The sequence below is a fragment of the Periplaneta americana genome, chromosome 7 (assembly GCF_040183065.1).
Source record: "Periplaneta americana isolate PAMFEO1 chromosome 7, P.americana_PAMFEO1_priV1, whole genome shotgun sequence".
NCBI lineage: Eukaryota > Metazoa > Arthropoda > Insecta > Blattodea > Blattidae > Periplaneta > Periplaneta americana.
The window spans coordinates 116,028,479-116,047,406 of NC_091123.1; the positions used below are offsets into that span (position 1 = coordinate 116,028,479).

Consider the following 18,928-nt stretch of genomic DNA (forward strand, 5'->3'; position numbering starts at 1 on the left):
TTCTTGGTTAATGGAATACGGGCTTACATTTGGCTATCTTCGATGATATTAAATAGAATGCCAAGAGAAGTATCAGTGGTTGAAATGTGGGAAATGATTTTCTTTTCTTTTTTAAGTGCATCGCGGACATTGTTCTTCCTCTGAGACCTACTGTATGAAGGGTTCAGAACCATAGTGGGCCAAGCGCCATTTACTAAAACTGTAGAAAACAAGAGTTAAAATGAAGTTATTACCATAATTCAATGGAAACATATAGCAAGTAATATAAAGTACATACATTAAAGCTAAATGATATGTCAATCTTCATTAACAAATGGTATTCACTTTCTCCGTTTTTAATAAATGGAGCTTGGCCCACTATGGCTCTCAATCCTTCATATCGTCAAGGGAGATGAACTGCCTGAAAATATTTAAATATTAATGTTATATTACTGTATAAAATTAAATATTTAAAATTATATTGGCTTTAATTTAATTTCTTTTCATTCCCACTGATTAATGGAAGCCTTTCTTAACTACGTGCTCAATGAACCGTTCACGAAGAGCCTGGGCTACATTTTCGTCGGAAGATGTACTGGTGAATTATACCAAAGAGTCATTAAAGAAGAAAGCAATATTACCGCAAGCATCGGTGGTTCAGTGGTAGAATGCTCTCCTGCCACGCGGGCGGCCCGGGTTCGATTCCCGGCCGATGCAATATTTTTACTTCAAATTCGGAGGAAACACGGTCCTGCTGTTAACTGATCGACTTGAGAACTCTTTACTTCAATTCACTATGTCTTAGTGGTATTTCTTTTTGTCTTACGTATTGCGCTGTCTTGTTTCTTCGTGGACTGGCGTCTTCCTATTTTATTGGCCTGGACTTTACCTACATCTTGGATTGATCATTTCTGTCTTAGCTCTCTCTCGTTCTCGTCTTTTTGTTTTCTAATTACCTGCAAGTATTAGATTGGTACTACCTTGGTGATGTCTGTAATGTATTATAATTTTAATGTAATCTGTCTTGCTTATATTCTTTAGGTTTTACCTTGAGCACAATCTATTCTTGAGATTTGAGTTTATTTATAATAAAGTTACATTTTCAAGTCATTTGTTCTTTTCAATTTCTTTCTCTCTTTTTTTTTTTTTTTTTGGTCCAATGGCGGGACTCTTAACTTCCTGAGTGAGCTCATAGATGCCGCTAGTACCGAGAGGCTTAGGTTGCTTAGTTCGTCAGAGACTATCCAGAGTGCACTACATGCAGAGGATCTACATCACACTCGCAATAAATTATAACGATATAGAACTGTCCGTATGTCACAGGGGAACCGGAGTACTTGAACAAAATATAGTCCGACTATCGGATATGTGTCCCAGTAAGATATGCGAACTGAACCTTAATTCCTTTTCAGCCTCGGCAATTCATTTCTCTCCCTGTATTCCTATTTCTCTCTTTTCTGTCCCTCTCTCTTTCTCTCCCCCTCTACTCACAATTTTGAGCCTTGTTGCGGGACAGTTTATTTGCACTTGCAGTCCAGTGTTGTAAACTCAACATGAATACTGTAGCACGGAGTGGTGAAAGAAATATTATTAAGCAAGTAATAGCATTTTGCATAAGTCAATCACCGTCATTAGACCTACTTAAATTAAATTATGAATAAGTAATAATTAACCTTACAGTATTATAAGCAATATTCAAGAGACATGACACTTTGACGGAAGTTTGGCAACATCCCTATTCGGCAAGGTTCGTGGCCTGCTGTTTGACGTATTGGGAGAGAAACGGGTGGAATGTGGGGTGAGTAGAGGCGTTAACTTTTCCAAGAACGACGACAGCGCTGAAGGGGCATAGATCCGATGGTCCGACAATACTTGTAGCCTAGACCACAGGCTGTTTTCTTCCTCTTTAATGGAGGGGGGGATCCGAAGGCTTATTTTGCTTATCACTACTGTTGTGTGAATGATTGGGTAGGCGAACTGACGCGCTTTTATACAAATATATCACGCTGCACTATGGAATTAACCAGGTCTATGGTATGGATGATGATATGTGAATTAATGATGGTGGTGATATGGGTCCGAGGTCCAACGCCGAAAAGTTACCCAGCAATTCTGCTTCTATTGATTGAGGGAAAACTCCATAAAAACCCCAACTATGTAACTTATCCCAACCAGGATTTGAACACAGGCCCGCTCGTTTTACGGTCAGACGCCCTAATCGTTACTCCACAGCTGTGGACTGGACTTACTCAACACAAGTTATAAATTCATGTTGGAGAGGATTTGAACCCGTGCCTTCAGACTTAAAAGCGCAGCGCACTAACACTGATCCTACACAATATAAAAACGCATTTGTATTCGTAAATCATTGAAGTTTGTTTTATTTTAGTAGGTTATTTTACGACGCTTTATCAATATCTTAGGTTATTTAGCGTCTGAATGAGATGAAGATGATAATGTCGGTGAAATGAGTCCGGGGTCCAGCACCGAAAGTTGCCAAGCATTTGCTCATATTGAGTTGTGGGAAAACCCCGGAAAAAACCTCAACCAGGTAAATTGCCCCGTCCGGGAATCGAACCCGGGCCACCTGGTTTCATGGCTAGACGCGCTAACCGGTACTCCACAGATGTGGACTTGAAGTTTGTATGTGGTTCACTTCCTATAGTTTTGTTGCATTGGTAATAGACTATTACTTTTGTGAACATTCAAGATTCATTTCTTGCTTAATAATTATTGTAACAGCACTTAAGCATTTCTTTATTCTATTCGTGAGATTTTTGTCATTTTTGCTGTGCATTTCTTCACTAATGCTATGGATAATATTGATATTCATTAGCAGCCATTTTCAAGGTTTAGATCGTCTTGCATCCTTTTGTCAGCATCCTTATGAGTTTAACCAACACGAGACAGACATTCACAAAAATCAGAACTCACTGGACATTTGTCCATCACGGCGAAGACTATTTCTTAAGACAAGACATGATAGAGACAATAAAAATAAACGCAGAGGACGTTTGGAAGACAAAAATGTCTTTAACTTCCTGCTAGAAATTGGAGTCCGCCTCTGCTGGACTTGTAGCTACAAACGCCAGAGCTTGATTTACAGAAGATTGTTAAGTAGAGAATAGCATAATGCTATTTCTAATCAATACAACGGCTTGCAAGGAGGCCACATAGAGCAGTGGTTCTCAATCTTTCAGAGACCGTGGCCCGGTATTTTTTTCTATAAGATGAGGGCCCGGTCTGAACAGAACAACTCGTAAATACCTTTCCAATTTTTTAATTCACACATTTAATTAACATAAGTATTAATAATTGAGTGTGGTTACCGCAGGACAGCCAGCGAACTTCCGAATGAAGAAGATGATTGTGATAATCGATACCCATTTAATTCCGCAATTGAGGGGTTAGCTGGAAGAAGGTCATAACTCAGAAAACATAGATTTGAGATAATCAACAAAAACTATCTGTACCCTGCATCTCTTGCTGGAATATGACACTATTCATATATATTTTAGGGTAATATGTTCTCTTGTGAATACAATGAGTTCCATGGTTAATGTTTAAATATTGTACGAGAACGAAGCATTCATTTTTTTTTAATAACGCCCTTCTTCCATAGAAGAGGGTTGAAAATACTGCAATACTGTTAACCTTTGCTACATTTCTATAGGAAGGGCTAGATTTAGGTCTATACTACAATATGAAGATAATTACAATGTATGTTATCACAACATTAAAAATAATTCATCCCACTTATTTCACGATATCATTTTAACTGAAAGTCCTAGAATATAGGCTTACAAACACTATACGTATCACTTGAAGTGATCTAATAACCTAACATAAACAACATCTAGAATCTTGTGAGGCCTATTGGAGTGTTTACCTCTCATATCTGTCATTAGTAGTATTTATTCCATACTTATAAACCCTATCTTACATATAGCATACTAGGGTTATAATTTAAACTAATCACAACAAATTGAAACTTACAGACTAACATGACAATAAATATATATATATATATATATATATATATATATATATATATATATATAAATATATTTATATATATATTAGACTAATTAGATTATAGCTTTGAAATTACAATCGAAAAACATAGGGAATTTAACATGTATGTATGTATTTATTTACATTGCAAGTGGGCATGCACCCGGTGGCAGTGGTATACACAATATAAACAATAGACAATAAAGAAATGATAAACAATATTTACAATACACAATACAATTATACAATACACAACAGGCCTACAATTTTATACACAATACAATAAGAATACACAATATAATTTAACACAATAATAATAAAACATAAATAAAATACCTAATTTTATATTATAACCTACATAATTATGTACAGGCCCCACATTAGTTTCAATAGTCTTTCACTTTATTCTCATCTCACTCACTGTAGTGGCACTATGACGCATTTCACTGACACTTTAGCACACATTTCACTGACACTATAGAACACATTTCATTGATGCTATAAATTATCACTGATCGGAACTATTCACTGCACTGTAAAACCATAACTTCACTGACTCACCTCGCTTCACTGATACAACAGTTCAAATAAGTCAAATAATTACACCCTTATGCATACTGTGCTTATAAACAGAACTACATTTAAACTAAACATTTCTAGTCTAAGACCCACTTACACGCTATTTTTAAATAATTTACCATTCAAACCAAGGAAGTAACTCGTCAGGCTAATTAAATACATGTCACCTTAAAAAAATTAATGTTAAATGTCGCCTTAATTTTAATTTGCACTTTATACACAACTTTTTAAATTATTCTTGAATCTCCTTAAGGAAGGACAGCCCTCAAAGACCGCTGCAGGTAGGTCATTCCAATCATTTATAGTTCTATTTAACAATGAGAATTTACCTACATCCGTTTTCTGTTTCCTACATTTGATTTTAAAATCATGATCGTTCCTACCATAGTATGTTGGCTTTTCTAACCGAGCCGTTATGTCTACCCATGCTTTCTGACCTAGATGTGCTCTATACAATGATGTTATTCTAGTTTTCCTACGTCTGTTTTCCAAAGTTTCCCATTTAAGTTCTTTTATCGTATCGTTCCCATCTTCTCTTTTACCTGTAACAAATGTAGCTGCCCTATACTGGATTCTTTCTAAGGAGTTTATCTTATATATTCTATAGGGATCCCAACATGTAGTTCCGTATTCCATTAACGGTCGCACTAACGTTAGATATGCTATTTCCCTCGATTTAGGGCTAGCCTTTCTGAAGATTCTCACAATAAAGTGAAGTGCCCTCCATGCTTTACCCGTAACATTATCAACATGCTCTCCCCAAGAAAGTTTGGAGTTTAAATGCACTCCTAGGTATTTACAACATTGTTCTTGCGGAATTACAACACCACTGAATTCGTAATTAAGACTAGTTTCCTCTCGGGTTTTACAAAATGTTATAGATTTACTTTTAGAACCATTTACTTTCATCCTATGCATTAACGCCCAGTTATAAATTTTATTCAAGTCTGTTTGAATAGCATCTACATCTGAATTACTTCTAATCTTTCTATAGATAATGCAGTTATCTGCAAATAGCCTCACATTTGATGTAATATTCTGGCATAGGTCATTTACGTATATTATAAAGAGTAATGGACCCAGAACGCTGCCCTGTGGCACCCCCGAACTTATATTTCCAATTTCCAATATGTCATGACCTACTCAAACTCTCTGGGTTCTACCTTTTAAGAATTCTTGGATCTATAGCACCACTCTTTTATCTATTCCTAGCCTACTTAACTTATCTATTAATATGTCATGTGGCACCAAATCAAATGCTTTCGAAAAATCAATCACAACTGCATCGATTCTTCCGCCTCTATCTACCTCTTCAGCTAGATCCTGAACCAGCGACGTAATTTGACTATCACATGAGAAGCCTTCCCTAAAACCATGCTGGCGGTTGTAAAACCAGTCTTTCGCATTTAGAACATGACGAATGTAATCCGATATCAAATGCTCCATGACTTTACATACGACAGATGTAAGGCTAATCGGTCTGTAGTTTCCGACATCTAATTTATTTCCACCTTTATGTATGGGTACCACTATAGCTGATTTCCAGTCACATGGAATAGCTGCATTGTTTATGGAAACATGAAATATACGCATTAAGTATGTAATTATGGCCTCGGAACCTAATTTAAGAATCTCTGTAGCAATATTATCTGGTCCTCTAGACTTCCGACTTTTTAATTTCGTTAGTCTCTCTCTAACCCCTTTGGAAGTTATTTTGAATGTCGAATTTGGTTCACATTCACTGTCTGTGACAAAACCACTCCTATCAGCGGAATTATTATTATTATTATTATTATTATTATTATTATTATTATTATTATTATTATTATTATTATTATTATTATTATTGAAAACCGAAATGAAATAGGAATTTAATAAGTCGGCCTTTTCTTTGTCATCAGTTATACTTCTCCGTTTTGATTTCGTAAAAGCACTACTCCTTCATTTTTTCCTTTTCTCCTGCGTACATAATTATAAAAATGTCTCCAATTGTTACTTTCATCTTCTTTTAAAATGGTTTTTAGAAAATTTTCCTGAGCTATCCTTTTTTCACACTCAAGTTTCTTAATTAATTCGACATATTTTTCCCAATGCTCATGGCTTTGTTTACGTTTACTAAATGCGCGCATTGTCTTTTTAAGTAGCGAATATAATTAGTGTAATATTCAGGGTCCGGATTTTTCTTAATTATTCTAGAAGGTACACATTTTACTAATGCCTCGAAAATTATGCTCTTAAATTTATGCCATACATTTTCCATATTTCCTTCAGTCCTTAGAAAGTCATCATGCTTTTGTCGTAGAAACGTTTGTAATTCATGGACATCGGTTTTGTTGAAGTTCCAGATAGACACTGGACTTGACCTCGGATTTACTGTGTTTTCCCAGAAGATTTCTAATAAGACGCTATTGTGATCACTTATTTTATGAAGACTTTCAGAGTTGACAAAGAGAGAGACAGGCCTTACTAGGTAAACATCTAAGAGGGCATTGTCACGCGTCGGACCATTTACTACCTGCGTGAAATCTTTACTCCAGATCAATTCATTAACAAGAGTCTGTGCATCTGAATTCGTACCTGAAATCCCGTTCCAGTTAATTTTCGGGAGGTTTAGATCCCCAGAAATTACTACGTTTCGGTCTTCTGATACTGTATTAAGATATTCATTTAGCTTGTGCAAAGTTAAATTGTTTAATTCACTGGGTGGTCTGTAACATGCTATTACATCTAAGGTTTCCCGCCCTTTTCTTATCTGAACATTCAATATTTCAACTTCCTCATGGATAGACATGTTACACTTGTAGATAATATTAAGACATTTCGCTAATATATATACATACATTTATAGACATAAAGCATATAACTACATAGATATACGTTAATTAGATTAAAGCCTTGAAATTACAATCGAAAAAACATAGAGAATTTAACACGGATAGATATGTTACACTTATAGATAATATTAAGACATTTCGCTAATATATATACATACATTTATAGACATATAACTTATAAATAAATAGATATACGTTAATTAGATTAAAGCCTTGAAATTATAATGGAAACACATAGAGAATTTAACATGGATAGACATGTTGAACTTTTAGATCGTATTAAGGCATTTTTTGCTAATAAATATATACACATATCTGTTATTACAGTATCACCTAGTTTCACTATATTTTGTACAGTTATCATTCGTTTCTTAGATATTTTAAACAATGACAGATTAAAGAGCTTGCATGAAAATTCTTCTCGGTCAAGATACTATATACCCAAAAACATTCTCGGTGCTGTGGTTTTATAGTTGTCTGACGTTGCTTAATGGTCCTCCTCTCCAAATATCCCATAAGAAATGTATCCTATTGGTTTTTAATTCCAGTTTCCGAAAATCCTCAATGGAAAATGGCTTGTTCCTCTGTAGACATTTCATATTTCTTCTGGCAGCAACTGGTTTAAAAGTTTTGCTGCTAACCTGTCAGAAATATGGTCATTCCTAAACGACGACTGCTAGCCTGGATCTAACATTTTATAGCAGCGCATATGCCTATATTATTAGTACCTTATATTCATTCTCCATTCACAAAAATAAAATAAATATTTACTGTATTTCTTTCAACATTTCTCCTGAACTACTTGTGTAAGCTTTGGTGTAATTTCGTCGTCGCTTGCTAGATTATTCTTTCATAGTTTGTTAAACCGTTTCCGTTTTCCACCTTTCCTTATGCATTTCATTTTCAATGATACTTTCAACATCAGAAAGGTTATATTCGCTTAAATTAGACGAAAGATAGGATGGATCAGAACATTCGTTAGCTCTGATTACAGTCAATGTAAAAATACCGTTATTCTGGTTGTCTGTAGATTTCTCTAATTGTATTAAAAAATCTATTCTTTAGCTTTTTCAATGTCTTATTTTTGTGTATTTTTGCCGTATCAAATATCCACCTTTCAAATGTATTATTGAATAATGGAATGTCTTTAGTTTTACTTGCCGCAGTCTGGTCTAATACGTCATTATAATTATCAATGAGAGAGGGCTTAATGAGTTCTTCATTAATGGAATACGGATTTTTACATTTGGCTCTCTTTAATGATACTATATAGGATGCCATGAGAAGTATCAGTGGATGAAATTTGGGAAATAATTTTCTTTTCTGTTCTAAGCGCATCGCTGGCATAGTTCTTCCTCTGAGATATATTGCCAAGTGAGATGTACTGCCTGATAATATTTAAATATTAATATTATATTACTGTATAAAAATAAATATTTAAAATTATAGTGCCTTTAATGTGATTTCTTTTCATTCCCACTGCTTAATGGTAGCCTTTCTTAACTACGTGCTCAATAAACCGTTCACGAAGAGCCTGGCCTACATCTTCGTCGGAATATGTACTGGTGAATTATAGCAAAGAGCCATTAAAGAAGAAAGCAGTATTACCATAAGCATCGGTGGTTCAGTGGTAGAATGCTCGCCTGCCACGCGGGCGGCCCGGGTTCGATTCCCGGCCGATGCAATATTTTTACTTTAAATTCTAAGGAAACACGCATCTTAGAGTGATACTTTCTGTCTTAGCTCTCTCTCGTTCTTATCTTTTGTCATCTAATTTGCTTGCAAGCATTAGCAAGGTACTACCTTGGTAATGTCTGTCATATATTATAATTTTAATGTTATCTGTCTTGCTTATCGTCTTTAGGTTTTATCCTGAGCTCAATCTTTTCTTGAGATATGAATTTATTTATAATAAAGTTACATTATCAAGTCATTTGTACTTTTTAAGTTGTCTTCCCCCCCCCCCCCAATAGCGGGACTCTTAACTTCCTGAGTGAGCTCATAGATGTCGCTCTAGTACCGAGAGATTTAAGTCGCTTAGTTCGTCAGAGACTATCCAGAGTGCATCACATGCAGAGGATCTACATTATGCTCGCAATAAATTATAACGATGAAGAATTGTCCATATGTCACAGGGGAACCGGGGTACCTGAACAAAATCCCTGTTACCTAGACCACGGGCGTTTTTCTTTCTCTCTTGTATGAAGGAGGGATCTGAAGGCTTGCTCTACAGCCTGAGAATGATTTTTTCTTATCACTGCTATTCTGTGAATGATTGGGTAGCGGAATGACCGCACTTTTGTACAAGTACAACGCGCCGCATCATGAAATTAACCCGGGCTACGGTATGAATAATGATGGTACGTGAAGTAATGATGGCGAAATGAGTCCGAAGTCCAACGCCGAAAGTTACCCAGCAATTCTGCTTCAATAGGATGAGTATTTTCTGGGCTAGAGGGCCGTGGTCTGTTGGTAATACAATCAAACGTTTCGTCCACTACTCCGGTGGACATATTCAGTGGCGTGGTACACGTGCGCGGAGAGATCTGCTGTGTGTATCAAGAACTGGTACTGAGACTGAATGAATGAATGAATGAATGAATGAATGAATGAATGAATGAATGAATGAATGAGAGGGGAAGTGGGTGGAGAAACTTTAAAGGTACGTGAAAACACGTCCTTGCAAGGGGGGAGTTGGGGCTGTGAAAAACCTAATATGTGAGCTCCAAGCCTCTTGCCATTTGTCTCACTTCGGGTTTCGCCGCCCCAGTGAAGGAGCGCTAGAAATTTCGAGAGGGAAAGCCGAAATGGATGTAACTGATTAGGTACAACATACGGAAGGGGGGGGGGAGGGTGAGAAGTACAGCGACTGATCCGGAGGAGTTAGAAACGCGATGGTACCAACTAGGTGGAGAAGTGATAGAAGTCTAGGCACGAAAAGGTAATAACCAATTTGGCCCGAATGGAAAGATGAGTCTGACAACGGCGCCCATTTCATCGCACAATTCTTTTAACAATCTTACATTTAAAGCACTGTTTTTCATATAATCAGCCATTGTAACAGATTGAGACGAGACTTCATTTAGCTCAGGTGCCATTTTTTTGCCCCTACTCTTCAATGAAACTATTTATAACTTCGAAAATTGAATTGCTGGTAGTGTAAGTAGGTAATTCTGTCGTCGATTTGCAAATGAGTACACGTCCAAAATGACAAAGTGTTAGGAAATCGCAAAAAAAAAAAAAAAAAAAAAAACAGTATGTATGTACCCATAGTGATCTAATTAGAAAAAATATGTGAACATTTTAATTTGTTAACTTAGGTACGAGACGGCCTCCAGATATGGAGGGTAGCTGCGAATATATTGAATAAGCAGTCGTGGACAGCCGATAAGGGGTGGTCCTCCAGCTTGGGGGTTGGGCGAAGGGCTAACAACCCATCACCGTAAAAAACAGCTTGTTACGTATCCCTATAATAAGCCTCGGAATAGGACTGATTCTCTGGCACGACCACAGCAAAGGAATAAGGATTTGAGATTTGGCACTTGGAACGTAACTAGTCTTTATAGAACAGGAGGGGTAACATTAGTAGCAAAAGAACTAGCTAGATATAGAATAGACTTCGTAGGAGTACAAGAGGTTAGGTTAGATAGGAATGGCATATCACAAATAGGAGATTACTTGTTGTATTATGGGCAAGGAAACAATAATCACCAATTAGGAACAGGATTCTTTGTTCATAAAAGAATAAAATCAGCAGTAAAAAAGGTCGAATTTATCAGTGACAGGTTATCATATTTAGTACTTAAGGGTAGATGGTGCGACATCATAGTTATAAATGCTCACGCCCCTACAGAAGAGAAAGACGACCATATAAAGAATAGCTTCTATGAGGAATTGGAACATACTTTTGATCAGTTCCCTAGATATCACATGAAAATTTTATTGGGGGATTTCAATGCTAAAGTAGGACGGGAGGATATTTTTAGACCAACTATTGGAAAAGAGAGCCTACACGCAATTAGTAGTGACAATGGAGTTAGATTAGTCAACTTTGCCACATCGAAAAATTTAATTGTCAAAAGTACAACATTCCCCCATAAGGATATACATAAATATACTTGGACTTCTCCAGATGGATTGACACACAACCAAATAGATCACATCTTGATAGATAAACGGAGACATACTAGTATAGTAGATATTCGAACTTTCAGGGGTGCAGACTGTAATTCTGACCATTATTTGGTGATTGGAGAATTAAGAGAAAGATTGTCAGTAGCCAAGCGAGTAGAGCAACAAGTTAATATTACTAAATTCAATATTTTGAAATTAAAGAACGAGGAAGCTAAGCAAAATTATCAGGTCGAAATTTCGAATAGGTTTGCCACTTTAGAAAGTTCCGACGAAGTTGAGAAAGAATTAGATGTTAATAGCGTGTGGGAAAATATCAGAGATAGTATCAAAATTGCAGCTGAGCAGAGCATAGGTTATTATGAAACTAAGAAAAAGAAACCGTGGTTTGATGAAGATTGTTGCATGGTAGTAGAAAGAAGGAAACAGGCAAAATTGAAATTCTTACAGGATCCAGTTGAGGAGAAGAGAGATAATTATTTCAATGAAAGACAGGAAGCAAGTCGTACACTTAGGAATAAAAAGAGAGGTTACTTGAAGGAAAAACTGAATGAGGTAGAAACAAATAGTAAGAATAAAAACATTCGAGATTTATATAAGGGTATAAAGGAATTTAAGAACGGATATCAGCCAAGGGTAAACGTGATCAAGGATGAGAATGGTGACTTGCTTGCAGACTCTCCATCAATCCTAAAGAGATGGAAAAACTATTTTGCGCAACTACTAAATGTACATAGGCCAAATAGAAATGATCGGGACGAAATTGAAATACAAACTGCTGAGCCATTTATACTCGAACCCACGCCTTCAGAAGTCGAAATTGCGATAGAAAATCTGAAAAAGTACAATTCTCCAGGTATCGATCAAATTCCAGCAGAATTAATACAAGAGGGTGGGAGTGCATTATATAGCGAAATTTATAAACTTGTACTTGCTATTTGGGAAAAGGAAATTGTACCAGAACAATGGAAGGAGTCCATAATTGTACCTATTTTTAAAAAGGGGGACAAAACCAACTGTGGTAACTTTCGAGGAATATCACTTTTGTTGACGTCTTACAAAATTTTGTCCAATATTCTTTTGAGAAGATTAACTCCGTATGTAGATGAAATTATTGGGGATCATCAGTGCGGTTTTCGGCGTAATAGATCGACTATTGATCAGATTTTTTGTATTCGACAGATAATGGAGAAAAAATGGGAGTATAAGGGTACAGTACATCAGTTATTCATAGATTTCAAAAAGGCTTATGACTCGGTTAAGAGGGAAGTATTATATGATATTCTTATTGAATTTGGTATTCCCAAGAAACTAGTTCGATTAATTAAAATGTGTCTCAGTGAAACATACAGCAGAGTCCGTATAGGTCAGTTTCTATCTGATGCTTTTCCAATTCACTGCGGGCTAAAGCAGGGAGATGCACTATCACCTTTACTTTTTAACTTCGCTCTAGAATATGCCATTAGGAAAGTTCAGGATAACAGGCAGGGTTTGGAATTGAACGGGTTACATCAGCTTCTTGTCTATGCGGATGACGTGAATATGTTAGGAGAAAATACACAAACGATTAGGGAAAACACGGAAATTTTACTTGAAGCAAGTAGAGCGATCGGTTTGGAAGTAAATCCCTAAAAGACAAAGTATATGATTATGTCTCGTGACCAGAATATTGTACGAAATGGAAATATAAAAATTGGAGATTTATCCTTCGAAGAGGTGGAAAAATTCAAATATCTTGGAGCAACAGTAACAAATATAAATGACACTCGGGAGGAAATTAAACGCAGAATAAATATGGGAAATGCGTGTTATTATTCGGTTGAGAAGCTCTTATCATCCAGTCTGCTGTCCAAAAATCTGAAAGTTAGAATTTATAAAACAGTTATATTACCGGTTCTTCTGTATGGTTGTGAAACTTGGACTCTCACTCTGAGAGAGGAACATAGGTTCAGGGTGTTTGAGAATAAGGTGCTAAGGAAAATATTTGGGGCTAAGCGGGATGAAGTTACAGGAGAATGGAGAAAGTTACACAACACAGAACTGCACGCATTGTATTCTTCACCTGACATAATTAGGAACATTAAATCCAGACGTTTGAGATGGGCAGGGCATGTAGCACGTATGGGCGAATCCAGAAATGCATATAGAGTGTTAGTTGGGAGACCGGAGGGAAAAAGACCTTTAGGGAGGCCGAGACGTAGATGGGAGGATAATATTAAAATGGATTTGAGGGAGGTGGGGTATGATGATAGAGACTGGATTAATCTTGCACAGGATAGGGACCGCTGGCGGGCTTATGTGAGGGCGGCAATAAACCTTCGGGTTTCTTAAAAGCCATTTGTAAGTAATAAGTAAGTAAGTAAGGTACAGTTTTTGCGATTTTCCAACACTTTCTTATTTTGGACATGTGCTCTTTTGCAAATTGACGACAGAATTAAAAAATGCTTAAAATATCTTCCTTTATGTCACTTTGATCACAGTCAATATATCGTATTATGTAAGTAAAAATACTGTTCTCTAATTGCATTAAAAAATATATTCTTTAATTTTTTTCAATGTGTTACGTTTGTGTATTTTTTTCCATATAAAATATGCGCCTTTCAACTGTATCATTAAACAATGGAACGTCTTTAATTTTACTTGTCGCAGCCTGGCCTAAAACGTCATTGCAAGTATCAATGAAAGAAAGCTTAATGAGTTCTTCGTTAATGGAATACGGGTTTACATTTGGCTATCTTTCAGTGGCTGTTCCTCGAAGGAGGGAAGGGAGGAACGTCCTCCTCACGTTTTTCTTCTTTTGAATGTAAATACCAAATGAAAAATATGCCTTGAAATTCGAGGAAGATTAGATAATTTTTAAGTTCACACCTATAAGAAAACCCGGTTGATCGAGTTTTAAAGACGCGCACTCATGTGCTGCTAGGAAACTGTGAGAAAGATGTCAGATTGTTTGTGTGGAGGAAAGTTAATCTATTCCTCCTTTACTGCAGTTAAGACACATGGACAACAGCGCACTAGTGGCCAGAGAAAGAAGCAGAGTTTTAAAGCAAGTAAATGAACGGATAGGGAGGAGATCCTCCTCTGAATCAGTGCATGGACGGGAAATAGAGACCGCCTGGTCGTGCAGCAAAGATCGCTACCGCTGCCATCTAACGATGCTGTATTCAACCAGACTATAACACATCTAGAATGAGGCACAATAAAAACATTTTTAACACAAAGCTATGAAATACACCATATAAACTTTTTTTTTTAAATTATGAATCAAAACATATTATTCGTTCCACTTTATATAAGCTACTATTCATGGTTTGGAACTTTCGAGGATATCTGAAAGTTGAAGTTGGATTTATATAAAACAAAGAGGAAGTAGTTCTACGTTAGTATCGCAGAGCTTTTCGACGCCTGAAATTCACTTCCATTTATTGTCTACTAGAGAGAACAACAGCCAAGTTCTCAGTTTTATACAAATATATTTGAAATCGAAAGTATTCCAAACTACATTATTTTTAACGTAAGAAAAATTAATCGGCCACCGGCAGCTTTGAACAATAATAGTAGTAGCACAGTCTAGTATATACAGTCGCGAAGCTCAATACGTAGTAAATATGCAAACATTAGGTAGTTGCTCACCACTAAGATCGCTAATACCGCCTCATTACAGACAATGCGAAATAATACCGGTACAGTCTATTGTTTCTAGCACCCTCAAAACTCAAGCTTCGTGACTGTATATAGTAGACTGTGGTAGTAGCCTATGACTTTACAAGAACTGACATTCTTCAAAAGAATGTGATACGGAACTTGTAAAATGTACATGTGACAACACAGACCACGTGGGTGGGTGCAGTGTTCTCGTTTTCATAACAGATTATTTCCCATTCCCACTTCAGTAAAACGGTTTCGGTTACGTGTTAGTAGCTGGTCTCTTCCAACACGTGTGATGCTGTAGTGTGCGCGAAAAATGCTGTGAGGTTGTGAATTTCCTTGTAATTGTTAATTTGTGCAATTATTCAACAATGAATGGAAGTGAAAACATATTTTGGACAATTTAGGAAATTAAGTTTACAAGAACAGATTATTGCTATACAAAAAAAAAGGCAAATCCTAACACTACCTGGTCTTACATGTATGCATGTAGGCTAATTTGTAGCATGTTTCTCTCAAGAAGGTGTCATTTTGCGTTGTTAACTTCTTTCCTCATCTTAAGAAATATGCAGGAGCCGTCACTGCTATCTGTAATTATATTAAATAGGATGCCGTGAGAAGTATCAGTGGTTGAAATTTGGGAAATAATTTTCTTTTCTGTTTTAAGTGCATCGCGGACATTGTTCTTCCTCTAAGACATATCGTCAAGGGAGATGTACTGCCTGATAATATTTAAACATTAATATTATATTACTGTATAAAAATAAATATTTAAAATTATATTGCCTTTAATTTGATTTCTTTTCATTCCTACTGCTTAATGGAAGCCTCTCTTAACTACGTGCTCAATAAACCGTTCACGAAGAGCCTGGCCTACATCTTCGATAGTAAAAGTCATTAAAGAAGAGAGCGATATTATCATAAGCATCGGTGGTTCAGTGGTAGAATGCTCGCCTGCCACGCGGGCGGCCCGGGTTCGATTCCCGGCCGATGCAATATTTTTACTTCCTTGTGTAAAAGGAAAAAATCTTACTGACTGTTGATCGATTTGGGAACTTTGAAGGAAATAATCTCTTTCAACATATCTGAGTGACAAGAAAGTGATTGTTTTTATCGATCGCATGCTTGCCTTATCTGTTAGTATAATTATTTCATTTTGTGTTCGTTTTATCTTGGGAAAGTTTGTCTTATTTTGTTCTTACCTGTCTTATCTTGGTTACATACGTCTTGTTGATGTTTCTATTATCTCCATCTTAACTCGTTTTTCCTTGGTGCCGATATTGTCTGTCTTGTTTCGGTCTTATGTCTTGCCACAGCAGTACAGTAAACGCTCGATAACTCGGACCCCGATATCTCGGACTTCGGATAACTCGGACCAAATTTTTCGAGTATAAAATATAAGAAAATATAATATACTGTATATAAAAGAGACTGACAACTTTTTCAAAAGTTCTGCTGGGAAAAACAACAAAAAGTGGCAGATCAGTCACCATCATGCTCCTATAATAGACCAATCGAATTACAGTAGACTCTGATTAATGCGCTTTGCCCACTACCTGTGTTATTTGTGTCTCCGTTTTACCTGGTATGTATTGATAACCTTGTTGCATTAAAGTTCAGTATAATATTGCTACAGTATAGATAACATTTGGCGTTAGTGTTCATTCCTAACGTAAAACTTTATTTTTCTTCGATAAGATGGACTTTTCGTAACTCGGACAGATCTCCGCCTCCTTTAGTACGAGTTTTACGATCGTTGACTGTAGGCCTATCATGTCTGTCTATAAACGTCGATTCCAGAGGCCAAATCTGATCGCACGACCGTTGCCTCCACGCATCGTTAGAGCTGCACCTAACCATTGCGTACGTATTTCATGAACCTTTATGAACTATTTTTTTGTAAAGAACATTACTTGAATATTCCATAGATCCATGCCCCTAGTTACAGACAAGTTCTGAGCTTACTTCATTAGAGAAAGTTCCGGAGAGGCCGTGACATTACCAAAACCTTGCTCCATATTACGCGAACTTGCTTAATTGATCCATGTTGACGAGTTGTCTGTGCAATAAACTGTCCAGGGGACTGAACTTGGTGATATTTTAAAATACAAGGAACTTAATGAATCTGAATTGAATCTGGCACCACGACTTTTATTGCGATATCCATTGCACACTCTATGAATATAGCGTCCGTCATTGATTTAGATGACTTTACAGCAACATACCTGGCAGCTGGGTTATGAAGTCTGACTCAGGCAGGGATTTTTCTCCCTCTTAACTCCAAGTATTATTCTGGGCGTGACTTGTTTGAACTAGTCATTTGCAGAATTGAGAAGGTGGGGGGAAAGCGATACAAGATTTTTATGCTCCTTATGGATATAACTTGTTGCAATAGGTCACACTTAATTTTGTTTTTATATGTACAGTTTCTGATATTAATAACATCTGTATCTAGCATCAGGGATTTACAATTTCTTACTATTTCATTTCAGAACGCTCTTATAGGTACTAACGAAGTAATTCTTTGAACTAACGAAGTAACTCTTTGAACTAAGGAAGTAACTTTTTGAACTAACGAAGTAACTCTTTGAACCAGAACCATACTCATTAATTAAAAGGAGTTCAACTTTGTGATCACAGGAGCTGTGATGAAATAGGATAAAAATATAAAGGGACATCATTTTATTTTTACTTCCATTTTTATTGTACCTGAGTTTTTGAATGTACTTCACTCCCACCCCCTCTACTAATAAACTTCCAACCGTTCTTCACACAGAACCAAGGCCGCGTACATGCAGTCAAGCAATACTGAGTTTGTGAGTATAGTACGTTCCAGAAATATATTCGCGTTTTCTAGTCACGAAAGAGCTTTCAATATTGAATCATATTTTCGCACAGATACTGTCGTCCGTTTGCCTACGTCGTAGCTCGGTTTCCCCCACCCGCTTCTGCTCGCCTCTCTGTAAAGGCTAGTGGCTGGGCTGTCTTAGCTCTTTTCTGAAAACATTATTTTCTGTTAAGAATTGGACGTGAACATAATATTATACAACTGTTTAAAATAACTTAAATAAAAGAGCATCGCTAAGGAATTAACCGTCACGTGATTTCCTCTCTTTCTACGACCCTGCGACAAAACCACTTGGACGGACAGTCGATAGCATGTCTGAGTAATTTTATCTTTTCGGATCGGGCAGAAGTGAAGATTGAATTTACAGTACGTAAGGTACGTATTATTTTATAGAGGAGGTACAGAATTATTTCAACATGAGTTACTCGTACGAAGGACGAAACTGATAATTGTAATTAGGTACAATAGTCTATAGTGCGATAATATGCACAAATGACTGAAGCCTGTATCGAAATGAACGGCCACCATTCTCAAGAATGCGTTTAAATATCCATATTATGATTATTTTTCAATTTAACTTCGTTCTCTATATTATACGCTGATGTGCTGTAAACAGTATAATATATACTGCATAATGAATACGTGCAAATGGATAGCTCAATTCGTGAGTAAAAACACTCATTGTTAATACTGTACTGTATTTTGATTAAACAAAAGCTAATGAAAATTATCAAACTAAAAATCGCGATATTTCCTAGTTTACGTAAATGGATGAACTACTTTTCTTCCCTCCTATACCTAGTAAAGTGATTTGTTTGTATTTTACGCCAGTATCATCGAACTCCAGTCGTGGGAAGGGGTAGCAAACGGTTCTCAATCGTTAATCCAAAGGTAT

The 18,928-nt window shown here is 36.5% G+C and overlaps 3 non-coding genes across 3 annotated transcripts; all 3 read left to right on the plus strand.

Moving 5' to 3' along the window:
- The first annotated feature begins 625 nt into the window (after positions 1-625).
- On the plus strand, positions 626-696 carry TRNAG-GCC (transfer RNA glycine (anticodon GCC)). Its single transcript has one exon. It is a non-coding gene; the product is annotated as a tRNA-Gly (tRNA).
- Positions 697-9,019: 8,323 nt separating this feature from the next.
- On the plus strand, positions 9,020-9,090 carry TRNAG-GCC (transfer RNA glycine (anticodon GCC)). Its single transcript has one exon. It is a non-coding gene; the product is annotated as a tRNA-Gly (tRNA).
- A 7,019-nt stretch (positions 9,091-16,109) lies between these two features.
- TRNAG-GCC (transfer RNA glycine (anticodon GCC)) lies at positions 16,110-16,180 on the plus strand. The gene has a single exon. It is a non-coding gene; the product is annotated as a tRNA-Gly (tRNA).
- Positions 16,181-18,928: the final 2,748 nt, after the last annotated feature.